The sequence below is a fragment of the Telmatherina bonti genome, assembly GCF_933228915.1.
Source record: "Telmatherina bonti genome assembly, contig: scaffold_229, whole genome shotgun sequence".
In the NCBI taxonomy this organism is placed as follows: domain Eukaryota; kingdom Metazoa; phylum Chordata; class Actinopteri; order Atheriniformes; family Telmatherinidae; genus Telmatherina; species Telmatherina bonti.
Window position 1 is genome coordinate 13,916 of NW_027634780.1, and position 17,241 is coordinate 31,156.

At 40.2% G+C, this 17,241-nt stretch overlaps 1 long non-coding RNA gene and 1 pseudogene across 2 annotated transcripts; both read left to right on the plus strand.

Annotated features, from left to right (window-relative positions):
* Positions 1–1,283: 1,283 nt before the first annotated feature.
* On the plus strand, positions 1,284–3,480 carry LOC306774251 (protein NLRC3-like; annotated as a pseudogene). The gene is made up of 3 exons: positions 1,284–2,495; positions 2,691–2,746; positions 3,436–3,480. The product of its transcript is annotated as a protein NLRC3-like (transcript).
* Positions 3,481–5,370: 1,890 nt separating this feature from the next.
* On the plus strand, positions 5,371–8,057 carry LOC306774250. Its single transcript, XR_013771823.1, has 4 exons — positions 5,371–5,518; positions 5,833–5,995; positions 6,131–6,231; positions 7,046–8,057. It is a non-coding gene; the product is annotated as an uncharacterized lncRNA (long non-coding RNA).
* The last annotated feature ends 9,184 nt before the right edge of the window (positions 8,058–17,241 follow it).

Sequence of the window (17,241 nt, forward strand, 5' to 3'; positions counted from 1 at the left end):
CAGTCTTTGAGTTAGAAACTCAAAGACTGGACATACGTCCATTTCTGGACATCACGTGGTCCAGGGACATCGCCCGGATCACGTCACTTCAGAGCCATGCCTGGGAGGAGGGACTGACATACGTCACTTCCGGACATCACGTGGTCCAGGGACCGCCCCTCACCCAAGTTACGCCCACTCGTGACGTGGCAACTTCTCATTGGATCACTGGAGGGGAGGGGCTTCCGGTTCGTTAAGCCACGCCCACATATGACGTGGCAGCTTCTCATTGGATGACAGGGATCATAAACCATTCTTTTGCATATTTTGACATAGTGGTCCCCTTCATTCCCACTTTCTCTTTTTTTCAAAAAAAGCAGAAACGGCTCTAAAACTTGTCTATATAAAGTAAGTTAAATTAAAAAAAAAAAAAACAAAAAAACAAAACACCTCTCCTTCCTACTGGTTAAGCTTCTTGAAGGTGTTGGTGAGAGCTGTTTGGACTAATTAAAGCTCCAATCAGCTGCAGACTGAGCTGCTCATTGTCGGTTACGCTTTACCACTACAAGGAGTCCTGATTTATTCTCATCCTCACATCCCTTCATGGACCTTTCCCTTGTGTTTGTATGGGCAGACAATACATCAGCTAATTATCCATTATTCATCCACAGAGTAGACCAGCAGAGCTCACAAATTCAGTCTGTGTCCTCCATACAGGTTCTGTTCCAGCTGCTGGAGGACAACATGGTCACTTTTGTGAAAAATGAGCTTAAGATCCAGAAGCTTCTGAGTCCAAATTACCCAGAATGCTCAGTGTTGCAGAGTGAGGATGAAGAGCATAGAAAGAACAGCAGAGAGGTGTTAAGATCACAGTGGACTTCCTAAGGGAACTGAAGCAGGAGGAGCTGGCTGAGCATATGCAGACCAGTAAGAGGACTTTGCTCAAGATTGAATCTACTGGATAAATACATATCCATACATCTTCATTCTTCAGAAAGTTTAAAATTTTAATGATTTTTTCTTTTCAGAACTTTGTGGTTGTAAACTAAAACCTTCTATGAAGAAGTTCCTGTGTGTGTTTGAGGGGATTGCTAAGGCAGGAAACCCAACTTTTCTGAATCAGATCTACACTGAGCCCAACATCAGAGAGAGAGGCTGCAGAGGTCAATAAAGAACATGAGGTCAGACTGATTGAAGTCGTGTCGAGGAAACCAGACAGTCCAGAAACCACCATCAGACAAGTTGACATCTTCAGACTCCCATCTGGAAGAGATTAACCAATAATAATAGTGATGACAAAGGGAATGGCTGGCATCAGGAAAACTGCCTTAACACAGAAGTTCACTCTAGACTGGGTTGAAGACCAAGCCAACCAGGACATCCAGTTCACATTTCCATTCACTTTCAGAGAACTGAATGTGCTGAAAGAGAGAAAGTTCAGCTTGGTGGAACTCGTTCATCACTTCTTTACAGAACTCAAAGAAGCAGGAATCTGCAGCTTTGAAGACTTCCAGGTCGTCTTCATCTTTGACGGTCTGGATAAGTATCGACTTCCTCTGGACTTCCACAACAATGAGATCCTGACTGACGTTACAGAGTCCACCTCAGTGGATGTGCTGCTGACTAACCTCATCAGGGGGAAACTGCTTCCATCTGCTCGCCTCTGGATAACCACAGGACCTGCAGCAGCCAATCAGATCCCTCCTGAATGTGTTGACATGGTGACGGAGATCAGAGGGTTCACTGACCAACAGAAGGAGGAGTACTTCAGGAAGAGGTTTGGAGATAAGAGGGCCAACAGGATCATCTCCCACATCGATATCACAAAGCAAACGCATCATGTGCCACATCCCGGTCTTCTGCTGGATCACTGCTACAGTTCTGGAGGATGTTCTAAAAACCAGAGAGGAGAGCTGCCCAAGACCCTGACTGAGATTTACATCCACTTCATGGTGGTTCAGACCAAACTGAAGAAGGTTAAGTATGGTGGAGGAGCTGAAACAGACCCACTCTGGAATCCAAAGAGCACGAGGATGATTGAGTCTCTGGGAAAACTAGCTTTTGGTCAGCTGCAGAAAGGAAACCTGATCTTCTATGAAGCAGACTTTACAGAGTGTGGCATCGATATCACAGCAGCCGGCGTTTATTCAGGAGTCTTCACGCAGATCTTTAAAGAGGACTGTACCAAGAGAAGGTGTTCAGCTTCATCCACCTGAGTGTTCAGGAGTTTCTGGCTGCTTTTTATGTCCATCTGACCCTTATCAAGTCTGGAGTCAACCTCTTAAAAACAACAACAGTTTCTATTCCCTCTAACAAACCAGATCTAGAACAGCTCCATCAGAGAGCTGTGGATGAAGCCTTACAGTGTCCAAATGGTCACCTGGACTTGTTCCTTTGCTTCCTTCTAGGTCTTTCCCAGCAGACCAATCAGAATCTCCTACAAGGCCTGATGACACAAACAGAAAGTGCCTCACTGACCAATTGGAAAACAGTTCAGTACATCAAGAAGATGATCAGTGAGAATGTGTCTGCAGAGAGAAGCATCAATCTGTTCCACTGTCTGAATGAAGGTTCTCTAGTGGAGGAGGTCCAACAGTCCCTGAGATCAGGACATCTCTCTACAGAAACTGTCTCCTCAGTGGTCAGCTCTGATCTTCATCTTACTGTCCTCAAAAAAAGATCTGGATGTGTTTGACCTACTCCTCCTTCAGAGGAGGTTCTTCTGAGGTTGCTGCCAGTGGTCAAAGCCTCCAACAAAGCTCTGCAAGTACACATAGCAGGATGTGCAGTAAAAACGACTTGCAGGATTCAGGAGTGAAGCAGTTGTCTGCTAGACTAAAGAGTCAAACCTGCAAAATGGAAATTCTCAGGTCAGGATTCATCAAACTGAAAGTCATGATGGATTTCATTGAGCCAACACCCTCAGAAGGGAAGAAATACTGCTTGGTCTTAGTGGACGTGGTCAAAATATGTTGAAGCATTTCCTGCCTCTAAAGGCCAATGCAGGAGCTGTAGCAAAAGCGCTTCTGACCCAGATAATCAGAGATATGGAATCCCCCCCCCCAAAAAAAAAAAAAAAAAAAGAAAAAAAAAGTCGACTGATAATGGAGCTCATTTTGCTAATGAGGCCATCTATCAGATTTCTCTACATCTAGGAATAGATGTCAGAAAGCATTGTTCATATCTGTGGAGGTGCTGTGGAATCTGAAAACGGAACTCTGAAAAATAAATTAGCAAAATATTGTGCTAATACAGGATTGCCATGGACCAAAGCCTTTCCTCTTAGTCCCTTTGAAATTTTGTTTGCAGCACCACCCAATGTTGGACTTGGGCCCCCCAAAGTCCCACCTCCAGATATGGCCCTGTGTGAACATAATGTGTTGACCCATTGCTCCAACCTTGTGAAAACTCTTGCAGATATTTGCTCACAGGTGAAACCTTCTCTTCCACACCCAGCTGAGAGTGCACTCCACTCACTTCAACCTGGAGACTTCGTGTTGATCAAAAGCTTTAAACGATCAAAGTTGAACCATTAAAAGGTGGCTCGGCCCATTCCAGATTCTTCTTGTGACCTACACTGCAATCAAAGTAGCAGAGAGAAGTACTTGGATCCACCCCTCACATTGCAAAAAGGTTCCTTCACCAGCTGAGGATCTCACATCTAGAGAACACCTGAGCACAAAAGGGGCAGAATAATCCCCGTGACAGGTGTAGGGCTGAGGTAGTCCACCCTCAGCACCTGAAGACCAGCCTTCGCTCTCAAGCAAGATCAGTGAGAGGTGAAAAAGCACTCCACTGCGACTGACATGCCAAGTCCTACCAGAATGCCCGGCATGTCTTCACTCCATCCCTGGCACCCCTTTAGACATTCAGGTTGGTCTTTAAGAGGAAACATTTGTCTCCTCCTCTTTGTATCTGATTATAGTGTTTCCCTTGTGGTTCACTCCAAGATCTGAGTCTGCACTTAATGTGTCTACCTCAGCTAATGTGCTGAAGCAAAGCCCGTCCAGCACAAGTGGTGATGATTATTTTAAATACGCCTTACTAGTATTCGGTGCCCCCTGAAATGAAAGTTCTGTTGTGCTTCCATATTCTGCACTTATTAGAGCTGGACAACGTGGAGACGCTTGGGGTTCAAAGTATGAATGGTATGCCACGACAGGTTATGGTGGAGAGACCTGATAGGAGAAACAGGATATGATTGGAGTGCTTGGTCCGTAGATCATGCCAAAGATAGGTTCAAGTTATTCAGCCTTACCAAAAATGCTTAAGGTCTTGTAAGTTACAACATCTCTACCCTTTCATGTCATTCTTTTATATTGTGGGCTTATTCTAGGGAGATTGACCCACAGTTTCCTTTCACTATGAGTTTCCAAGATCTTGCTGCTCCCATAATGCCTGACAGAAATAGGGAAACAGGTGCACATATAGTAATGATTCAGTCTAAACTGAATGTGACTGACACTGCATATGCGATCATGACTGCTATTACCAGTGTAACTAATAATTGGTTGTTATTGGCAGAACAGATAGGTCAAACAGTGCATGAAGATTGTGTAGTTTGTCTGGGGCCTTGTCCTATTTTGAGAGATGTTCCACCCCCTCTGGAATTAAGTCACACGTGTTTGTTTTTCCCCACTTCGTTTGCCACCACACCTCTTATCTTTGATGTTGCGGTAGCCCCCGGAAATTTCAACTGCTTTCGTAATGCCGTCCCCTCATCCTATTTTGTAGGGAAAATTCCTTCCTCATATTGTGTAGCAAATTATCCTTATTGATACTCCTCGTGTTCCAAGATCTGATCTATGGTGGTGGTGTGGTACCCTGAGGGCCACCCTTCCTGCCAACTGGTCAGGATTGTGTGCTCCTGTCACACTTATTATGCCGACTACTATCGTTCTGGGGATTCCTTCTTTATCTTCTCCTGCTCATGATCTTTTTCGGGTTAAGCGAAGCCTAATTACTTCTTTTGATGACCCAGATCCCACTTACATGGATGCTATAGGAGTTCCATGCGGAGTTCAAGATGAGTATAAATTAGCAAATCAAGTAGCAGGAGGATCTGAATCTCTTCTGTTGGTGGTGTTTAATAAAAATGTTGATTTTATTAATTACATCCATTACAGTGTTCAGCACTTCGTCCCCTTAGAATTATAAGGTTCTATCTGACATTTTTGTCAAAATTGAGTTATTTACATATTCTTGTTTCTGGAGCCCTTCTGTACACTGCATCTAATTTTTATAGCATTTGGTCCATTTTTGAGGTTTTTATGAGCAAAAACAGAAGGTTCTATCTGCGATTTCAGTGATTTCTTTGGTGCTAGAAGGTTCTATCTGCTTCTGCCAATCAGAACGTAGACTCCACATTGATCCACCAATCACATTCAAGCTAGCTGCCATGTAGGCTACTGGGGAAAACAGACTGTTCTGATAGCTAAATGAATGAGGAAAAAATGTCATCACGGTTAAAATTTCAGAAAACACTAAAAATGGAAGATGCCCTCACTGAGATTTTTAAAGGCAGAACCAAAACTAAGAGGTAAGGATTTTTTCTCTGGTCTTTTTCTTAATATTTACACAGTTTAAAAAGACGTTAGCATTGTTAGCTCAGTAGCTAATCTAACTAGCCCTCTGTAGCTATTTTAGTTTTACCTACTTAATTAGATAGAATAATTTGATGAATGAATCTAATTATTAGAACCATGAAATAAATACCCATTAACACAATTATAACTGCTAGTCACTGTGGAATTAATACTTTTGTAAATAAGTTACTCTTTGTAAATGATTATGTTAATGTAGTCAAATGCCCCCTACAGCAATATATAACGATGTTGTTTAATGTTTTTAAAGGAAGAGCACTTGTGAAGGAAAAGGTAAAAGAAATAAAAGACAAAAGAGATGGTTAGAAACTTCACACCAAAAAGCAGAAGAATGTGCCACAACTGAGATGGACAGTTTGGAAATAAAAGATGAGAGAGAGAAAAGGCGCAGAGCACAGCACAGAGAGAAAAAGGCAAGATACCAAAAACTGATATCACTAGGATGATCTTAAATATTACATATGACAATAAATAAATTATTAAATATTTTCAAATATTTTGTTGTTGTTTTTTTTTTTCCTTTTTTTTTTTTTTTTTTTATCTTTGAGGACGATGACGAAGCAGAAGCAGTGGAGACATGGGGCATCTGTGAAGGCCAGTCGTCAGCCATGCCAAAAGATCAGCCTGTACAAATCACTTCAGGTGTTCTGTAAGTCACTGTGATAAATTTATATGTTAATTAAAGTACACTAAAGTACAACACTGCTCGCTTGTGTCAGTAATGAATATTGTTATTAAATTTCTTTAAAGGAAGAACAGCAGGCATGAACATAAACATTAGAAAAAAAAGACAAAAGAGATGGTTAGAAACTTCACATCAAAAAGCAGAACAATCTGCCACAACTGAGATCGAGAGTTTAGAAATGAATGATGAGAGAGAAAAAAGGCGCAGAGCACAGCACAGAGAGAAAAAGGCAAGATACAAAAGCTAATATCACTAGGATGATCTTAAATATTACATATGACAATAAATACATTATTTTTTTTATTTTTTTTTTTTATCTTTGAGGACGATGACGAAGCAGAAGCAGTGGAGACATGGAGGATCTGTGAAGGCCAGTCGTCAGCCATGCCAAAAGATCAGCCTGTACAAACCACTTCAGGTGTTCTGTAAGTCACTGTGATATAAATTTATATGTTAATAATGACTTGCTTGTGTCAGCAATGAATACTGATATTCAACATCTTTAAAGGAACAAGAACAGACATGAAGAACAACATGTAAGAAATAAAACACAAAAGAGAGGATTAGAAACAACGTTACAGCGAAAAGCAAAAGAATGTGACATAGTTGAGATGGACAGCTTGGAAATTAATGATAAAGAAAATAGGCCACAGACAGCACATACAGAAAAGGCAAGATACAGTAATTTGTTGTTAAACTAAAATCACCAAAATGTTTATAAATATTACATATTTGTTGCAATAAGTGCATGATTAAGTTTGTATGTTCATAATTTCAGGACAACTGTGAGGCAAATGAAGTGGAGACACTTGGCGTCTTCGAAGACCAGCAAACAGCTCTGGCAGAGGATCAGCTTGAGCATACTAGAACAGATCATTTAAAAATAAAAACCAGAAAAAGAGGCTCAAATCCATCCATGTGGAAAACATCTATACGAAAAAAACTTTATCAGGAAGGACAAGAACATGTAAACTCTGCAAAAAAAATGGTTCCAGCCAAGAGAATCACAACACTAAAAGACTGCACAACAGCGTGTAAATTTAAATGCGAACAGAAAGTAACCAAAACTGAAAGAGAGAGGTGTTTTAAGGTGTTCTATCAATTAGACCAAAGTCGTAAGTACGACTACATTGCAATGACAACAGAATGTGGTGTGACAGAAAGGAAAACATGTGAAGCAGTTTCAAGAAGAAAGTTATCCTTTAAATATTTTTTAAATGTTGAAGGCAATAATGTTAGGGTTTGTAAAAAATTTTATCTCAGCACACTGGCTATAAGTCAGAAACCTATTTACAATATGCATTTTAAAAAGAGCCAAAATGGTGTGCCGAAAGAAGACAAAAGAGGAAAGCATCCTAAAAAAAAAGTTGATGAACAACAGAAAGAGCTAGTAAAAAGCCACAGTCGTTCTTTCCCAGTTGTCCAATCTCATTACTGTCGTGCAAAGACAGGAAGACACTATTTGGAAGCAGGCCTGAATATCTCTCGAATGTATGGTCTCTACCTTATTCACTGCACCGAAAACAACCACACGCCAGTAAAGGAGTCATACTACCGATTTATTTTCAATACAGAGTTCAACCTGAGTTTTCACATACCAAAAAAGGACAGGTGTGACCAATGTGAAGCATTCCAAATGGCTGAAAAGCACAACTTACTAAGTGAAAGTGAGGTGAAAAAACAAAGAAAGCACATGGCTGCAAAAGTTGCCATGCGTAATGAGAGGCAAAAAGACAGGCAAAATAAGAATACACTAACAATCTGTTTTGACCTACAAAATGTTATTTTATGTCCACGAGCTGACATAAGTTCATTTTTTTACAAAAGAAAGTTAAACATGTACAATCTTACTGCTCACAGTTCACAGATAAAGAAAGGCTATTGTGCTTTGTGGACAGAGGGGATGTCAGGAAGAGGTGCAAATGACATTGCAAGTGCTCTTGGAAAAATACTTGACCAGGTTGTGCAAGATCATCCAAATGCTACTCACATCACCACATGGAGTGACAGCTGTGTGCCACAAAATCGGAACTCTAATGGCATATGCTATGACACGCTTCATGAAAAAACAGTCATTTAGTACAGATTACAATGAAATACTCCACACCAGGTCATTCAGCTGTACAGGAGGTTGACAATATGCATAGTCAAATTGAAAGAGCAATGAGTGTATGTGAGTTCTACTCTCCAGTGTCATTTTTAAGAGTGTTACTTAAAGTGAGCAGAAAATGCCCTTTCCATGTCATCCAAATGAAAGAAACAGAATTCTTTGACTTTAAAGCATGTTCCCAGCTCCTTCAGTACAACAAAGTTCCCTTTTCAGAGGTATCTCAGCTTGTGATTGATCAGTGCCCATTCAGAATCCAATACAAAACATCTCATGCTGAAGAAACATTAGTTACAGTAGATCTGAGAGCCTCACAGAAATGTTTGCGAGATATATCACCACCTACACCTACTCTTGTCTTGCCAAATCCAAAAGTACTTCGCAAGCAAACTAGTATTTCTGATGCAAAGATGAGAGACATTGTGTCGATGTATCCACTCATGCCTACTGTTGATAGAACGTACTACAGAGCCTTGTTTACACTAAAAAGGTAATTTTTGAGCCTGTTTTTTTCTAAAAGTGAGGGTTATTGTTAAAAAACAAAGGTAAACTATAAAGATAAAATAAAATATTTATTAATTACATTTATTTATTACATGATATTGTTGTGTTATTAATGTCATGTACTACTGTTAACTATTTCCAAGTGTTGTTATGTGATTTTATATCTAATAAATTTACTGTTGACAGTATTTTTTGAATCTTTTTTGAAAAAAAAAAAAAATAAAATAGTCCCAAATAGAGGACCTTTTATCATCAAATAGGCCTAATCCAAACAGATATTATGATTCATTATTATTTACTGACTTGCTTACACTAACTCGTGTCAATTAGTTATATTACAGTCTGTACACAGTATAGTACCAAAAAAGTAAAATATTGTCAAACTGTTTTTCATTCTACTTTTACATGTATACTTTATCTCAGAAAAAGTTGTTTGATAAAAATAAGTAAAGTATGGGAACATAAACTATTGATTTTAACATGTTATGTAGATAGAACCTTATAATTCTCAATAAAATTGAGCTTTTCAGAATTAGAAGGTTCTATCTGCAAAATGGACACTTCCAGATCACCTATTTAGAAATTTTCAAATAATCTGAAATTTGGCATTTAGGCTTCCTTTAGGATGCCTTTAATTCTCAATTAATGAAATTACTTATTGTAAGTATAGTTTTCCTCATATGAGTGGTCAAAACTTTAAACCTCAATATCTCAAAAGTACCCAGAACGCAGATAGAACCTTATAATTCTAAGGGGACGCACTTGGCTAACTTTACACGAGATGCTCTTGCTGCAGTCCATGAGCAACTGCGTGCTATATCACTAATGGCATTTCAGAATAGAATAGCTGTTGACATGATTTTAGCGGAGAGAGGTGGTGTATGTATTCTGTTGTAGTCATTTAGCAGACGCTTTTATCCAAAGCGACTTACATATGAGTGAGAACACCACAAGCACAAAAACAGAAGACGACATCGTAGGAAGATGCTAGTGGACTGTCCACTTGGATGCAGATCCTTGCATGAAGTGCTACAGGCTCTTTTTTTTGTTTGTTTTTGTATGTTCTATATTTGGTGACCAATGTTCATTTAATACTAATACAGCCCCTATGGGAAAACTCACGTGCTGTAGACGGCCTTCATTCTCTTAGTGATGAGATGAAAATGCAGTCTGGTGTTGACACTTCCATGTTCGACAATCTTTTTGGCAAATATAAAGCTCTGATCCTATTCGATTTAGTGTCTATTGCAATATGCACAGCTATTCTGATTTTTTGTGGCTGTTGCTGCATTCCATGTCTTAGAGCTGTATTGGTCAAGCTCATTAACACTGCCTTAGGTAAAAATGTTCCACAATTGCTTTACGCTCCTCTAACCCACATACCTGATAGAGACCTTGTTGGTGACAGGTGTCAGGATTTCCTGCTTAGCCTTGATCCTCCCACCGTCCTCTTTACATTCTTCCTCAGTCTTAGATTCTGATGTTGAAGTTTAGAAACACCTCTATTAGTGTTCTATTATTCTTCTCATTTATGATGGATTCTCTAAAACCTTACAGGCATGAGTCTGATGTTTTGAGAATGTTTTGTGTCTCTGTATTTTTGCATCCTGATAATTTCTCTTCCTGTTGTTGATCCTGTAGGATCAAAAGTGGGCTAAGTGTTGGAGAAACTATTGTAGTTTGTTTGTATTAAGTATTAGACATATATGCATTGATTTATTGTGATTCTGTTGTATTTTGTAGTCCATGTAGATGAAGTATAAATATTGTATTAATTTGAGAACTGCTTTCTTCAGTCAGATTATTCTTGACTGGAATGTTCTGACAATAACCAAGACAAGAGATTCCTGTAGTGCATCTGTTTCTTGTCAGTTACCTGCTTGACCAGTTGCTTAAAGTTAAAAAAGGTTAAAAGTTAGGGAGTGAGCTCAGTTTAGTTCTGAACAAGAATGAACATTTTCTGTGATCTGCCAAGCAACATAGGAGGAGTTTTGGAAAACTATATAAACTGGTGGTTTTCTCCATTCTGTGGAGATCTCTCTGCATGTACTAACCTACATGTATCACCTGTGTGAATAAAAACCAACAAAGACAGTTTGACTCGTCATCGTTATTTCTCATCCACAAAGATTTTTCCAGCACAACTTATGCAACAGGGCTGCACGGTGGCGCAGTGGTTAGCACTGTGGCCTCACAGCAAGAAGGTCGCTGGTTCGATCCTTGGCTGGTTTGGTCAGTGGCCTTTCTGTGTGGAGTTTGCATGTTCTCCCCGTGTATGTGTGGGTTCTCTCCGGGTACTCCGGCTTCCTCCCACCATCCAAAGACATGCATGATGGGTTAATTGGTCACTCTAAATTGCCCCTAGGAGTGAGTGTGAGTGTGAGCATGAGTGTGGTTGTTTGTCTCTCTGTGTGTGGCCCTGCGATGGACTGGCGAGCTGTCCAGGGTGTACCCTGCCTGTCACCCAAAGCCAGCTGGGATAGGCTCCAGCTTCCCCGCAACCCTGAATTGGAATAAGCGGTTCAGAAATGAACTTATGCAACATATCCTGCAGTATTAGATGTGGACTGAATAGATTGACCCGTTTAAAACTGTTGTTGAAGCTAACAATACGAATAGGTTACGTGACCCATGTTCGCCGGTAATAAACGCGACTGTCTCTAGATATGCAAGCATTGTGGTAGGTGTAGCCATTTCACACTGTTACACTTTTGCAACAGGAGGATATATTGCGGCATTACATGTGGAGGGAATTGATTCTGACCAGTTTAAACCTCTTTTTGTTCATGAAACTAACATGGTAACAAAACAAATGAGTCATGTGATTCACGTTCACCGGTACCATGGTTATGCATGAGTTATCCTTATATATAATGTGGTGTATCAAAACTCATTGCTTTGACTCTAAAAAATAAGCAACCTTTTCGATAAAAAGATACAAAAAAAAAAAAATGTCTAATAAAACCTCATTGTTCAAGTGGTGTTTCTGTTTAAATTAATTCTGTAGGTTTCATGCCATTACTATTTTTGTATTTAGTAGTTATGAGACGTGCAGGAGCATGTACCTTTAAAACAATCCTTAATTAAACAATGTCCAACAGATAATGTAAGAGCAATTAAGAAATAAAGTCAAGTTGAGAAGGAGTGAACGCATTTTGTTTTTAGCTCACTTGTGAAGGTGGTGTGAGATAATCTGATCAAATGTGAGGTCTAATGTGTACTGGACACTCATAAGAAAACAAAAGCCATGTTGAACAGTTCAGGTTCATTTTTATTGATCAATTGAGTTATTTTCGCAGCATGCAACCGTGTGTGACCAATATATGGACATGCTCAACATTTATTGTTCTTCACTGCTGAAACACTCCATTAAAGCTGACCTTATGTCAGACCCTTCAACATTGGTGTTGTCCTGTATTATTGGAACAGGTGGCTGGCTGTGATTGTGGAAGTCTTGGACTGGCTCAAAGTAGTCATTGTGCTCTTCACAAATATTGTGAAGTACACAGCAGGTCAGCACCATCTTCTTGCACAACTCCAGGTTTTTTGTTTTTTTTTTAAAGTAGCAACCTCAATCGCCCTTTCAACCATCCAAAAGCCATTTCCACAACTAACTGCATGGCTCAACCGGTAGTTGTAGGTTAGTTGCTCACAACAGTCTTCCAGTGTCTGAGAAGGGTTTCATCAGCCACTTCTGCACTGGGTAAGCAGGATCATCAATAAGGTAATGTCCCATTTCACAACCAGATATTGAGACCTTGTTTGACTCCATGAACTGGCCATTGCTGATAATTTCCCATAAAGCATACAGATGCAGGACTCTGTCATCGGTGCACACTGCCTGGAAACCCCCCATCTCTAGCTCTAGTACCAGTTCTTCACTTGTCAAAAAGCCCTAAGAGAAAACTCCCAAGGTTCTCCTCTGTCTGCCCAGCGCCTGTCACACTGGCTGTGTGAAGCCATCTCCCAGGCTTATGTCTCCTTGGGATCAGACCTTCCAGAAGGTCTCAGCGCTCATTCCACCAGAGGAGTTTCATCTTCTACAGCTTTGTTTGCAGGCATGACAGTAGAAGAAATTTGTGATGCGGCTTCATAGATATCTCCATGCTCCTTTGTCCACTTTTAACAAGATGTTTCCAGTTTCTCTGAGCCAGTCTGTCCCGAGTGCTTTCTCAGAGTGACATGTTCCCCCTTTTCACTTGTAGGGATGAAAGCAGATTCCTTCCCTCTCATTCGCCCAGGTTCGAACCATCCCAGCACCTCTGCTGCTGGTTCTAGTGAACTTTCTGCCACTACGTGCACCATCAATGCACATGACACCACCAGGACCTAAATAAGTGCGTTTTATGCTTACTCTACTACACAAACCCGGTGAGGCATGGAATGTATCCTGCTTCACCCTTGTCCCACTAGCATTAGCCTTAAAGGGCGAAGCCTATACAAAATAGAACCATGGTTACTTTGGACTGGCTGAAGAAAAAGCTGGTATTTGGGAGCAGAGTGTAGGGCTCAGCTCAATTTATACTCCAGGACCAGACGGAGCCCACCTGGTAGGTGGGCGTGGACTAAAATTTCCAGGGCAACACACGTGTGCGGAGGGATAAACCCACAGGAGATAGCCTATACTCAGAATCTGGGGTTATGGTACATAACTAAGGTTACAGGTGGTTCAGTTCCTATACTTCCTGTAGTACTTCAGACAAATAGTCAGAAACTTGCAGAAAATTTCAAACAGGTCTACTTTCTCAGAACATGTGATGACATTCAACTGTAGTTCCACAGCAGTTGTCCCAGTCGCTTTATGCATGTTTTCTGCAGCCTGGTTGTGTAATCACAGAGGAAGGTTGTGCTTCTCTGGCCTTAGCTTTGACCTTGAACCCCTTCCATCTGAGAGAGCTGGACCTGAGCTACAACCATCCAGGAGAGTCAGGAGCGAAGCTGCTGATGGCTGTATTGAAGGATCCACAGAAACTCTGGTATGAAGAGGCTGCTGCAGCCACACACAGTAATGTATTCTGACAACTTATCAGTCCATAAACCTGCTGAATAAATAGGGATTTTAAAAGAAAGAAAAATGGAAAATGGGAAACAGTGATACAACAGAGGTCCATTTTTCTGGGTTTATTGTAGATAGCCATTCTCTGTCTGTTCCAGGAGGAGACTATGATAAAATACAAGGAAAATTTAGGCCTAATAATTTCACCAAATTTAACAGGCTCCATTAGATTAGTCCTATTTATATTGGTCTGTAATTTGGTACAACACAACTAGCAGTTACCTGGCCAGGCTACAGGTAGCTCAACACTGCAGCTTGCCTGGTCCTTCAATGTCTTTATTAGAACAGTGGACATATGAGCCACCCATCTAATGACTGTTTAAAGTTGTTAAAGGTAAGCTATTGATATGCTTTTTGTTTTTTTTTAATCATTATTTTAAGTGCGATGCAATTCCACAATTGGAAAGGAATAGAGTGTTACAATGGCATTGTGCTGGTCACAGTTATTTTTGTTCAAAGCAACTGATTTCATTCACTTCTTGTTCTGATGGTGGTTCCAGAACTCAGATCAGTAAATAAACCAGTTTAATTTTCTGTTTAACTTATGAGTTTCAGCATCCTCTGCTGCTTTCATTGTCATGTCTGTTAAAATTTGTTTTAGCTGGAAATGACTTAAATATCTGCATTCATTCATGACTGAATATGAGTGAAATCAGGAAAGTTTCCAGGAGTCAGATGTTCTGATGAGGATATCTGAAAGAAGTCAATGTCCATATAGCTTCATAAAACATTTCAGCTGGAAATGACTTAAATATCTGCATTCATTCATGACTGAATGAGTGAAATCAGGAAAGTTTCCAGGAGTCAGATGTTCTGATGAGGATATCTGAAAGAAGTCAATGTCCATATGGCTTCATAAAACATTTCAGCTGGAAATGACTTAAATATCTGCATTCATTCATGACTGAATGAGTGAAATCAGGAAAGTTTCCAGGAGTCAGATGTTCTGATGAGGATATCTGAAAGAAGTCAATGTCCATATGGCTTCATAAAACATTTCTTGAGTAGAACACTGCATGAGTCATGTAATGCCCTTGTAAGCATGCTGTAAGATGGTGGTGCTCTAAGCCCCTCATCTTTCCAGGGTGGAGCCAGCTGGAGAACGATGGTTGAGATGAGGTTTTTTCCAGTCCCTTAACTGGCACATTTTACAAGTCATTGGAAATACTAGTTCCTAGAATGCTGTGAGAAGATGCTTCCCCTACCCCAAAACTGCATAAAATTTTTCCTTTTTAAAAAGGAAATTATGGAACACCCTAAAAATTTGGATGTAAAAACTACTTCTTCAGTTATTGCCAGACAAAGTTGCATTTTGAAAAGTGGTAATGTGGTAAAGACGTGATCAAAGAGCATTTTAAACATCAAATGTCTGAAACATTAGGTTTGAGGACCAGAAATTCACAGTTTGACAACAGACTGGTAAGTAGGGTGGAGAAATCTGGCTTTTATATGTGACAATGATGAGGGACAGGTGTGCTTATCCCGTCAGGTGCAGCTGCAGGTAGAGAGGGAGGAGAAGCCGAGTGAAATCAGGAAATGCAGAGATGCCAGACAGGGAAGGAATATATTCTTGATATTTACTCTGTTTAATTCATATTTACTCATTTCTGTTGAAGCATTAATCAGTTTCTCTTTATACATGTGTGATATATGTGTTTGTGAACTAAATACAAAACTCTTTTCACAGTGAAAAATTCCTGAGAGGCACAAACTGAAATATGCAAGTATGGAAATGCTCAGCTCTTTTAATTAAATTGATAAAAAAGAAAGAAAAAAGAAAAAAAAAATTCAGCTCAACTAACTCTACTCCCTGAAGATTGTGAAGTTCCTCTACTCAGGAACTCCACAATCTTCAGATTGTGAAGTTTTTACAACACAGTTTTATTCATTTTATGACCCACCTCTATCAGTCGCTCTCTCTACTTTCTCACCTCCTTCTGTCCTTTGCTCTTAGGTACATCAGCTGCAGGGAAGGAGGAGCGCATATCAACCAACATTTCTGCACATTCATAAAGGGGTTTGAGGGACATTTAGTCGGGATTCAGATTTTAGATTGCCAGAACTGACCCAGTTCTGTCTTCAACAGGGCGAGGAACTCTGAACCTGGATCCGTATTGTAAATTTCTCAGCTTGTAAATAAATATTTAAAATTGTACTTGCATGAGTGTGCGATTACTGACTTCCAATGCAAAAGATCTTGCCAAGATTTGGCGGAGAAGAAGGCAATTCCTCAATAAGATACATGACAGAATTACTCTGTCAAAGCTGTATTTTCACTGGCATAATGTTTCTATCCTATTTGTGGCTGAAATGCCCCAAAAAAAAGCCTGACTTCACATCATTTCAAATCAAAACATTTAGTGACCCAGATCTACACACATACCGACACAGGAAATGAAATGTTTAGGAACATGAAATCTTTAAAAGTCAAGATATGTGTCCAGGAGGGAGTGGGGAGAGGTTTTTACATAACTCTACTAAAACAAATGCTTATTTGCGGTGGATGTTGAAGGTGATGATGCTTATGTTGTGATGTTGGAAGGTGGAAATAAGCAGACCGGGTGATGCTGTTAATGTTGGCTTTAAACAATAAAGTGCTGTCGAGAACAACGACCAGACTCTTGACCTGAGGGGAGGGGGAAATGGAGGAACTTTGACTGTTGATGGAGAAAGTATGAGGTTTGCTTAGAGTGGAGCGCAAGCCAACAAATTAAACTTCCGTTTTGCTGCTGTTAAGTTTGAGAAAGGGTGGAAGAGAGGAGTTAGGGTTAGAAGAGATGTAGAGCTGGGTGTCCTCTGCATAGGAATGGAAGTTAATGCTGTATTTACGGAATATGTGGCCGAGGATGAAAACTTTGGTGATGAACAGAAGGGGTCCCAGGACTGAGTCCTGGAGAACACCAGCAGTGATGGGGAATGACTTAGAAGTGCGAGCTTTAAGTCGAATGAACTGTGTGCGGTTGGAGAGAAATAAAGAGAACCAAGTGAGAGGTTTATGGGAGACCCAGAGGGATGCCAGTCTATTTAGCAGGGGTGCTGTGGGAAATGGTATCAAATGCTGCACTAAGATTTATGAGGATGAGGATTGTGAGGAGACTGGAGTCAGCTGCCATTAGAAGGTCTGTGAATTTTAGAAAAGCTTTTTCTGTGCTGTGAAGGGTACGGAAGCCAGACTGGAAATGTTCATACAGGTTATTTTCAATGAGGTTTTTGTTGAGATGAAAGGGACAACCTTTTTGAGAATTTAGGAGATGAAAGGAAGATTGGAAATAGGACGAACGTTATTGAGGTCGGATGGATCGGTGCC